This window comes from Bombus huntii, chromosome 3, assembly GCF_024542735.1.
Source record: "Bombus huntii isolate Logan2020A chromosome 3, iyBomHunt1.1, whole genome shotgun sequence".
Taxonomy (NCBI): Eukaryota; Metazoa; Arthropoda; class Insecta; order Hymenoptera; family Apidae; genus Bombus; species Bombus huntii.
Window position 1 is genome coordinate 4,345,037 of NC_066240.1, and position 11,695 is coordinate 4,356,731.

Below are 11,695 nucleotides of genomic sequence, written 5' to 3' on the forward strand. Positions count from 1 at the left end.
ATGACGTTATACCATATAAGGTAATACGTTATAACGTTATGCCATATAACGTAATACGTTATAACGTGATACCATATAACGTAATACGTCATAACGTTATACCATTGACGTTATACCATATAACGTAATACGTTATAACGTTATAACATATGACGTTATACCATATAAGGTAATACGTTATAACGTTATGCCATATAACGTAATACGTTATAACGTGATACCATATAACGTAATACATTATAACGTTATACCATATGACGTTATACCATATAACGTAATACGTTATAACGTTATAACGTATGACGTTATACCATATAAGGTAATACGTTATAACGTTATACCATATAACGTAATACGTTATAACGTAATACCACATAATGTAATACGTTATAACGATATGCCATATAACGTAATACGTTATAACGTTATACCATATAACGTAATACGTTATGACGTAATACCATATAATGTAATACGTTATAACGTTATGCCATATAACGTAATACGTTATAACGTGATACCATATAACGTAATACGTTATAACGTTATACCATATGACGCTATACCATATAACGTAATAAGTTATAACGTTATAACATATGACGTTATACCATATAACGTATTACGTTATGACGTAATACCATATAACGTAATACGTTATAACGTTATACCATATGACGTTATACCATATAAGGTAATACGTTTTAACGATATACCATTTAACGTAATACGTTATAACGTAATACCATATAACGTAATACGTTATAACGTTATACCATGAGACGTTATACCATATAACGTATTACGTTATGACGTAATACCATATAACGTAATACGTTATAACGTTATACCATATGACGTTATACCATATAAGGTAATACGTTTTAACGATATACCATTTAACGTAATACGTTATAACATTATACCATATAACGTAATACGTTATAACGTTATACCATGAGACGTTGTACCATATAACGTAATACGTTATAACGTAATACCATATAACGTAATACGTTATAACGTTATACCATATAACGTATTACGTTATGACGTAATACCATATAACGTAATACGTTATAACGTTATACCATATGACGTTATACCGTATAAGGTAATACGTTATAACGATATACCATTTAACGTAATACGTTATAACGTAATACCATATAACGTAATACGTTATAACGTTATACCATGAGACGTTATACCATATAACGTATTACGTTATAACATTATACAATATGACGTAATACATTATAACGTTATACCATATAACGTAATACGTTATAACGTAATACCATATAACGTAATACGTTATAACGTTATACCATATAACGTATTACGTTATGACGTAATACCATATAACGTAATACGTTATAACGTTATACCATATGACGTTATACCATATAAGGTAATACGTTTTAACGATATACCATTTAACGTAATACGTTTTAACGTTATACCATATAACGTAATACGTTATAACGTTATACCATGAGACGTTATACCATATAACGTATTACGTTATAACGTTATACTATATAACGTAATACGTTATAACGTTATACCATATAACGTAATACGTTATGACGTAATACCATATAATGTAATACGTTATAACGTTATGCCATATATAGCGTAATACGTTATAACGTGATACCATATAACGTAATACGTTATAACGTTATACCATATGACGTTATACCATATAACGTAATACGTTATAACGTTATAACATATGACGTTATACCATATAAGGTAATACGTTATAACGTTATGCCATATAACGTAATACGTTATTACGTGATACCATATAACGTAATACGTTATAACGTTATACCATATAACGTAATACGTTATAACGTTATAACATATGACGTTATACCATATAAGGTAATACGTTATAACGTTATACCATATAACGTAATACGTTATAACGTTATACCATATGACGTTATACCATATAACGTAATACGTTATAACGTTATACCATATAACGTAATACGTTATAACGTTATACTATATGACGTTATAGCATATAACGTAATACGTTATAACGATATACCATATAACGTAATACGTTATAACGTAATACCATATAACTAAATACGTTATAACGTTATACCATATGACGTTATACCATATAACGTAATACGTTATAACGTTATAACATATAATCTAATAAATTATAACGTAATACCACAAGAATTTAATACGTTATAACGTTATGCCATATAACGTAATACGTTATAACGTAATACCATATAACGTAATACGTTATAACGTTATACCATATAACGTAATACGTTATAACGTAATGCCATATAACGTAATACGTTATAACGTTATACCATATGACGTTATACTATATAACGTAATACGTTATAACGTTATACCATATAACGTAATAAGATATAACGTAATACCATATAACCTAATACGTTATAATGTTATACCATATAACGTAATACGTTATAACGTTATACCATATGACGTTATACCATATAAGGTAATACGTTATAACGTTATACCATATAACGTAATACGTTAAAACGTAATACCATATAACGTAATACGTTATAACGTAATACCATATAACGTAATACGTCATAACGTTATACCATATAACGTAATACGTTATAACGTTATACCATATAACGTAATAAGTTATAACGTAATGCCATATAACATAATACGTTATAACGTTATACCATATGACGTAATACGTTATAACGTTATACCATATGACGTTATAGCATATAACGTAATACGTTATAACGTTATACCATATAACGTATTACGTTATGACGTAATACCATATAACGTAATACGTTTTAACGTTATACCATATGACGTTATACTATATAACGTAATACGTTATAACGTTATACCATATAACGTAATAAGATATAACGTAATACCATATAACCTAATACGTTATAACGTTATACCATATAACGTAATACGTTATAACGTTATACAATATGACGTTATACCATATAAGGTAATACGTTATAACGTTATACCATATAACGTAATACGTTATAACGTAATACCATATAACCTAATACGTTATAACGTTATACCATATAACGTAATACGTTATAACGTTATACCATATAACGTAATACGTTATAACGTAATGTCATATTACGTAATACGTTATAACGTTATACCATATGACGTTATAGCATATAACGTAATACGTTATAACGTTATACCATATAACGTAATACGTTATAGCGTAATACCATATAACGTAATACGTTATAACGTGATACCAAATAACGTAATACGTTATAACGTTATACCATATGACGTTATACCATATAAGGTAATACGTTATAACGTTATACCATATAACGTAATACGTTAAAACGTAATACCATATAACGTAATACGTTATAACGTTATACCATATAACGTAATACGTTATAACGTTATACCATATAACGTAATACGTTATAACGTTATACCATATAACGTAATACGTTATAACGTAATACCATATAACGTAATACGTTACAACGTTATACCATATGACGTTATACCATAAAACGTATTACGTTATAACGTTATACAATATGACGTAATACATTATAACGTTACACCATATGACGTTATACCATATAACGTAATACGTTATAACGTTATACCATATAACGTAATACATTATAACGTAATACCATATAACGTAATACGTTATAACGTTATACCATATGACGTTATAGCATATAACGTAATACGTTATTACGTTATACCATATAACGTAATACGTTATGACGTAATACCATATAACGTAATAAGTTGTAACGTTATACCATATAACGTAATACGTTACAACGTTATACCATATGACGTTATACCATAAAACGTATTACGTTATAACGTTATACAATATGACGTAATACATTATAACGTTACACCATATGACGTTATACCATATAACGTAATACGTTATAACGTTATACCATATAACGTAATACATTATAACGTAATACCATATAACGTAATACGTTATAACGTTATACCATATGACGTTATAGCATATAAAGTAATACGTTATTACGTTATACCATATAACGTAATACGTTATGACGTAATACCATATAACGTAATACGTTATAACGTAATACCATATAACGTAATACGTTACAACGTTATACCATATGACGTTATACCATAAAACGTATTACGTTATAACGTTATACAATATGACGTAATACATTATAACGTTACACCATATGACGTTATACCATATAACGTAATACGTTATAACGTTATACCATATAACGTAATACATTATAACGTAATACCATATAACGTAATACGTTAAAAAAGTTATACCACATAACGTAATACGTTTTGACGTAATACCATATAACGTAATACGTTATAACGTTATACCATATAACGTAATACGTTATAACGTTATACCATATAACGTAATACGTTATAACGTTATACCATATGACGTTATACTATATAACGTAATACGTTATAACGTTATACCATATAACGTAATAAGATATAACGTAATACCATATAACCTAATACGTTATAACGTTATACCATATAACGTAATACGTTATAACGTTATACCATATGACGTTATACCATATAAGGTAATACGTTATAACGTTATACCATATAACGTAATACGTTATAACGTAATACCATATAACGTAATACGTTATAACGTTATACCATATAACGTAATCCGTTATAAGGTAATGCCATATAACGTAATACGTTATAACGTTATACCATATGACGTTATACCATATAAGGTAATACGTTATAACGTTATACCATATGACGTTATAGCATATAACGTAATACGTTATAACGTAATACCATATAACGTAATACGTTATATCGTTATACCATATGACGTTATAGCATATAACGTAATACGTTATAACGTTATACCATATAACGTATTACGTTATGACGTAATAACATATAACGTACTACGTTATAACGTTATACCATATAACGTAATACGTTAAAACGTAATACCATATAACGTAATACGTTATAACGTAATACCATATAACGTAATACGTCATAACGTTATACCATATAACGTAATACGTTATAACGTTATACCATATAACGTAATAAGTTATAACGTAATGCCATAACACATAATACGTTATAACGTTATACCATATGACGTAATACGTTATAACGTTATACCATATGACGTTATAGCATATAACGTAATACGTTATAACGTTATACCATATAACGTATTACGTTATGACGTAATACCATATAACGTAATACGTTTTAACGTTATACCATATGACGTTATACTATATAACGTAATACGTTATAACGTTATACCATATAACGTAATAAGATATAACGTAATACCATATAACCTAATACGTTATAACGTTATACCATATAACGTAATACGTTATAACGTTATACCATATGACGTTATACCATATAAGGTAATACGTTATAACGTTATACCATATAACGTAATACGTTATAACGTAATAACATATAACCTAATACGTTATGACGTTATACCATATAACGTAATACGTTATAACGTTATACCATATAACGTAATACGTTATAACGTAATGTCATATTACGTAATACGTTATAACGTTATACCATATGACGTTATAGCATATAACGTAATACGTTATAACGTTATACAATATAACGTAATACGTTATAGCGTAATACCATATAACGTAATACGTTATAACGTGATACCATATAACGTAATACGTTATGACGTAATACCATATAACGTAATACATTATAACGTGATACCATTTGACGTTATACCATATAAGGTAATACGTTATAACGTTGTACCATATAACGTAATACGTTATAACGTTATACCATATAACGTAATACGTTATAACGTAATGCCATATTACGTAATACGTTATAACGTTATACCATATGACGTTATAGCATATAACGTAATACGTTATTACGTTATACCATATAACGTAATACGTTATGACGTAATACCATATAACGTAATAAGTTGTAACGTTATACCATATAACGTAATACGTTATAACGTTATACCATATAACGTATTACGTTATGACGTAATACCATATAACGTAATACGTTAAAAAAGTTATACCACATACCGTAATACGTTTTGACGTAATACCATATAACGTAATACGTTATAACGTTATACCATATAACGTAATACGTTATAACGTTATACCATATAACGTAATACGTTATAACGTAATGCCATATTACGTAATACGTTATAGCGTTATACCATATAACGTAATACGTTATAACGTTATACCATATAACGTAATACGTTATAACGTAATGCCATATTACGTAATACGATATAACGTTATACCATATGACGTTATAGCATATAACGTAATACGTTATAACGTTATACCATATAACGTAATACGTTATAACGTAATACCATATAACGTAATACGTTATAACGTTATACCATATAACGTAATACGTTATAACGTAATGCCATATAACGTAATACGTTATAACGTTATACCATATGACGTTATAGCATATAACGTAATACGTTATAACGTAATACCAAATAACGCAATACGTTATAACGTTATACCATATGACGTTATACCATATAAGGTAATACGTTATAACGTTATACCATATAACGTAATACGTTATGACGTAATACCATATAACGTAATAAGTTGTAACGTTATACCATATAACGTAATACGTTATAACGTTATACCATATAACGTATTACGTTATGACGTAATACCATATAACGTAATACGTTAAAAAAGTTATACCACATAACGTAATACGTTTTGACGTAATACCATATAACGTAATACGTTATAACGTTATACCATATAACGTAATACGTTATAACGTTATACCATATAACGTAATACGTTATAACGTAATGCCATATTACGTAATACGTTATAACGTTATACCATATGACGTTATAGCATATAACGTAATACGTTATAACGTTATACCATATAACGTAATACGTTATAACGTTATACCATATGACGTTATACTATATAACGTAATACGTTATAACGTTATACCATATAACGTAATAAGATATAACGTAATACCATATTACGTAATACGTTATAGCGTTATACCATATAACGTAATACGTTATAACGTTATACCATATAACGTAATACGTTATAACGTAATGCCATATTACGTAATACGATATAACGTTATACCATATGACGTTATAGCATATAACGTAATACGTTATAACGTTATACCATATAACGTATTACGTTATGACGTAATAACATATAACGTAATACGTTATAACGTTATACCAAATAACGCAATACGTTATAACGTTATACCATATGACGTTATACCATATAAGGTAATACGTTATAACGTTATACCATATAACGTAATACGTTAAAACGTAATACCATATAACGTAATACGTTATAACGTTATACCATATAACGTAATACATTATAACGTAATACCATATAACGTAATACGTTATAACGTTATACCATATGACGTTATAGCATATAACGTAATACGTTATTACGTTATACCATATAACGTAATACGTTATGACGTAATACCATATAACGTAATAAGTTGTAACGTTATACCATATAACGTAATACGTTATAACGTTATACCATATAACGTATTACGTTATGACGTAATACCATATAACGTAATACGTTAAAAAAGTTATACCACATAACGTAATACGTTTTGACGTAATACCATATAACGTAATACGTTATAACGTTATACCATATAACGTAATACGTTATAACGTTATACCATATAACGTAATACGTTATAACGTAATGCCATATTACGTAATACGTTATAACGTTATACCATATGACGTTATAGCATATAACGTAATACGTTATAACGTTATACCATATAACGTAATACGTTATAACGTTATACCATATGACGTTATACTATATAACGTAATACGTTATAACGTTATACCATATAACGTAATAAGATATAACGTAATACCATATAACCTAATACGTTGTAACGTTATACCATATAACGTAATACGTTATAACGTTATACCATATGACGTTATACCATATAAGGTAATACGTTATAACGTTATACCATATAACGTAATACGTTATAACGTAATACCATATAACGTAATACGTTATAACGTTATACCATATAACGTAATACGTTATAACGTAATACCATATAACGTAATACGTTATAACGTTATACCATATAACGTAATACGTTATAAGGTAATGCCATATAACGTAATACGTTATAACGTTATACCATATGACGTTATACCATATAAGGTAATACGTTATAACGTTATACCATATAACGTAATACGTTAAAACGTAATACCATATAACGTAATACGTTATAACGTTATACCATATAACGTAATCCGTTATGACGTAATACCATATAACGTAATATGTTATAACGTTATACCATATAACGTAATACGTTATAACGTTATACCATATAACGTAATACGTTATAACGTAATGCCATATAACGTAATACGTTATAACGTTATACCATATGACGTTATAGCATATAACGTAATTCGTTATAACGTTGTACCATATAACGTAATACGTTATAACGTAATACCATATAACGTAATACGTTATAACGTTATACCATATGACGTTATACCATAAAACGTATTACGTTATAACGTTATACAATATGACGTAATACATTATAACGTTATACCATATGACGTTATACCATATAACGTAATACGTTATAACGTAATACCATATAACCTAATATGTTATAACGTTATACCATATAACGTAATACCTTATAACGTTATACCATATAACGTTATAGCATATAACGTAATACGTTATATCGTTATACCATATAACGTAATACGTTATAACGTTATACCATATGACGTTATACTATATAACGTAATACGTTATAACGTTATACCATATGACGTTTTACCATATAAGGTAATACGTTATAACGTTATACCATATAACGTAATACGTTATAACGTAATACCATATAACGTAATACGTTATAACGTTATAACATATAACGTAATACGTTATAACGTAATACGTTATAACGTAATACCATATAACGTAATACGTTATAACGTTAAACCATATGACGTTATAGCATATAACGTAATACGTTATAACGTTATACCATTAAACGTATTACGTTATGACGTAATACCATATAACGTAATAGGTTAAAAAAGTTATACCACATAACGTAATACGTTTTGTCGTAATACCATATAACGTAATACGTTATAACGTTATACCATATAACGTTATACCATATAAGGTAATACGTTATAACGTTATACCATATAACGTAATACGTTATAACGTAATACCATATAACGTAATACGTTGTACCGTTATACCATATGACGTTATACCATATAACGTATTACGTTATAACGTTATACAATATGACGTAATACATTATAACGTGATACCATTTGACGTTATACCATATAACGTAATACGTTATAAACTTATACCATATATCGTAATACGTTATATCGTAATACCATATAACGTAATACGTTATAACGTTATGCCATATAACGTAATACGTTATAACGTGATACCATATAACGTAATACGTTATGACGTAATACCATATAACGTAATACGTCATAACGTTATACCATATAACGTATTACGTTATGAGGTAATACCATATAACGTAATACGTTAAAAAAGTTATACCACATAACGTTATACGTTATAACGTTGTACCATACAACGTAATACGTTATAACGTAATACCATATAACGTAATACGTTATAACGTTATACCATATGACGTTATAGCATATAACGTAATACGTTATAACGTTGTACCATATAACGTAATACGTTATAACGTAATACCATATAACGTAATACGGTATAACGTTATACCATATGACGTTATACCATAAAACGTATTACGTTATAACGTTATACAATATGACGTAATACATTATAACGTTATAGCATATGACGTTATACCATATAACGTAATACGTTATAACGTTATACCATATAACGTAATACGTTATAACGTAATACCATATAACGTAATACGTTATAACGTTATACCATATGACGTTATAGCATATAACGTAATACGTTATTACGTTATACCATATAACGTAATACGTTATGACGTAATACCATATAACGTAATAAGTTGTAACGTTATACCATATAACGTAATACGTTATAACGTAATACCATATAACGTAATACGTTATAACGTAATACCATATAACGTAATATGTTATAACGTTATACCATATAACGTAATACCTTATAACGTTATACCATATAACATAATACCTTATAACGTTATACCATATAACGTTATAGCATATAACGTAATACGTTATATCGTTATACCATATAACGTAATACGTTATAACGTTGTACCATATGACGTTATACTATATAACGTAATACGTTATAACGTTATACCATATGACGTTTTACCATATAAGGTAATACGTTATAACGTAATACCATATAACGTAATACGTTATAACGTTATACCCTATGACGTTATAGCATATAATGTAATACGTTATAACGTTATACCATATAACGTATTACGTTATGACGTAATACCATATAACGTAATAGGTTAAAAAAGTTATACCACATAACGTAATACGTTTTGACGTAATACCATATAACGTAATACGTTATAACGTTATACCATATGACGTTATACCATAGAAGGTAATACGTTATAACGTTATAACATATAACGTAATACGTTATAACGTAATACCATATAACTTAATACGTTATAACGTTATACCATATGACGTTATAGCATATAAGGTAATACGTTATAACGTTATACCATATAACGTATTACGTTATGACGTAATACCATATAACGTAAAACGTTAAAAAAGTTATACCACATAACGTAATATGTTATAACGTTGTTCCATATAACGTAATACGTTATAACGTAATACCATATAACGTAATACGTTATAACGTTATACCATATGACGTTATACCATATAACGTATTACGTTATAATGTTATACAATATGACGTAATACATTATAACGTTATACCATATGACGTTATACCATATAACGTAATACGTTATAACGTTATACCATATAACGTAATACGTTATACCGTAATACCATATAACGTAATACGTTATAACGTTATACCATATAACGTAATACGTTATAACGTAATACCATATAACGTAATACGTTATAACGTTATACCATATAACGTAATACGTTATAACGTTATACCATATAACGTAATACGTTATAACGTAATGCCATATTACGTAATACGTTATAACGTTATACCATATGACGTTATAGCATATAACGTAATACGTTATAACGTTATACCACATAACGTAATACGTTATAACGTAATACCATATAACGTAATACGTTATAACGTTATACCAGATAACGTAATACGTTATAACGTAATGCCATATAACGTAATACGTTATAACGTTATACCATATGACGTTATAGCATATAACGTAATACGTTATAACGTAATACCATATAACGTAATACGTTATATCGTTATACCATATGACGTTATAGCATATAACGTAATACGTTATAACGTTATACCATATAACGTAATACGTTATGACGTAATACCAT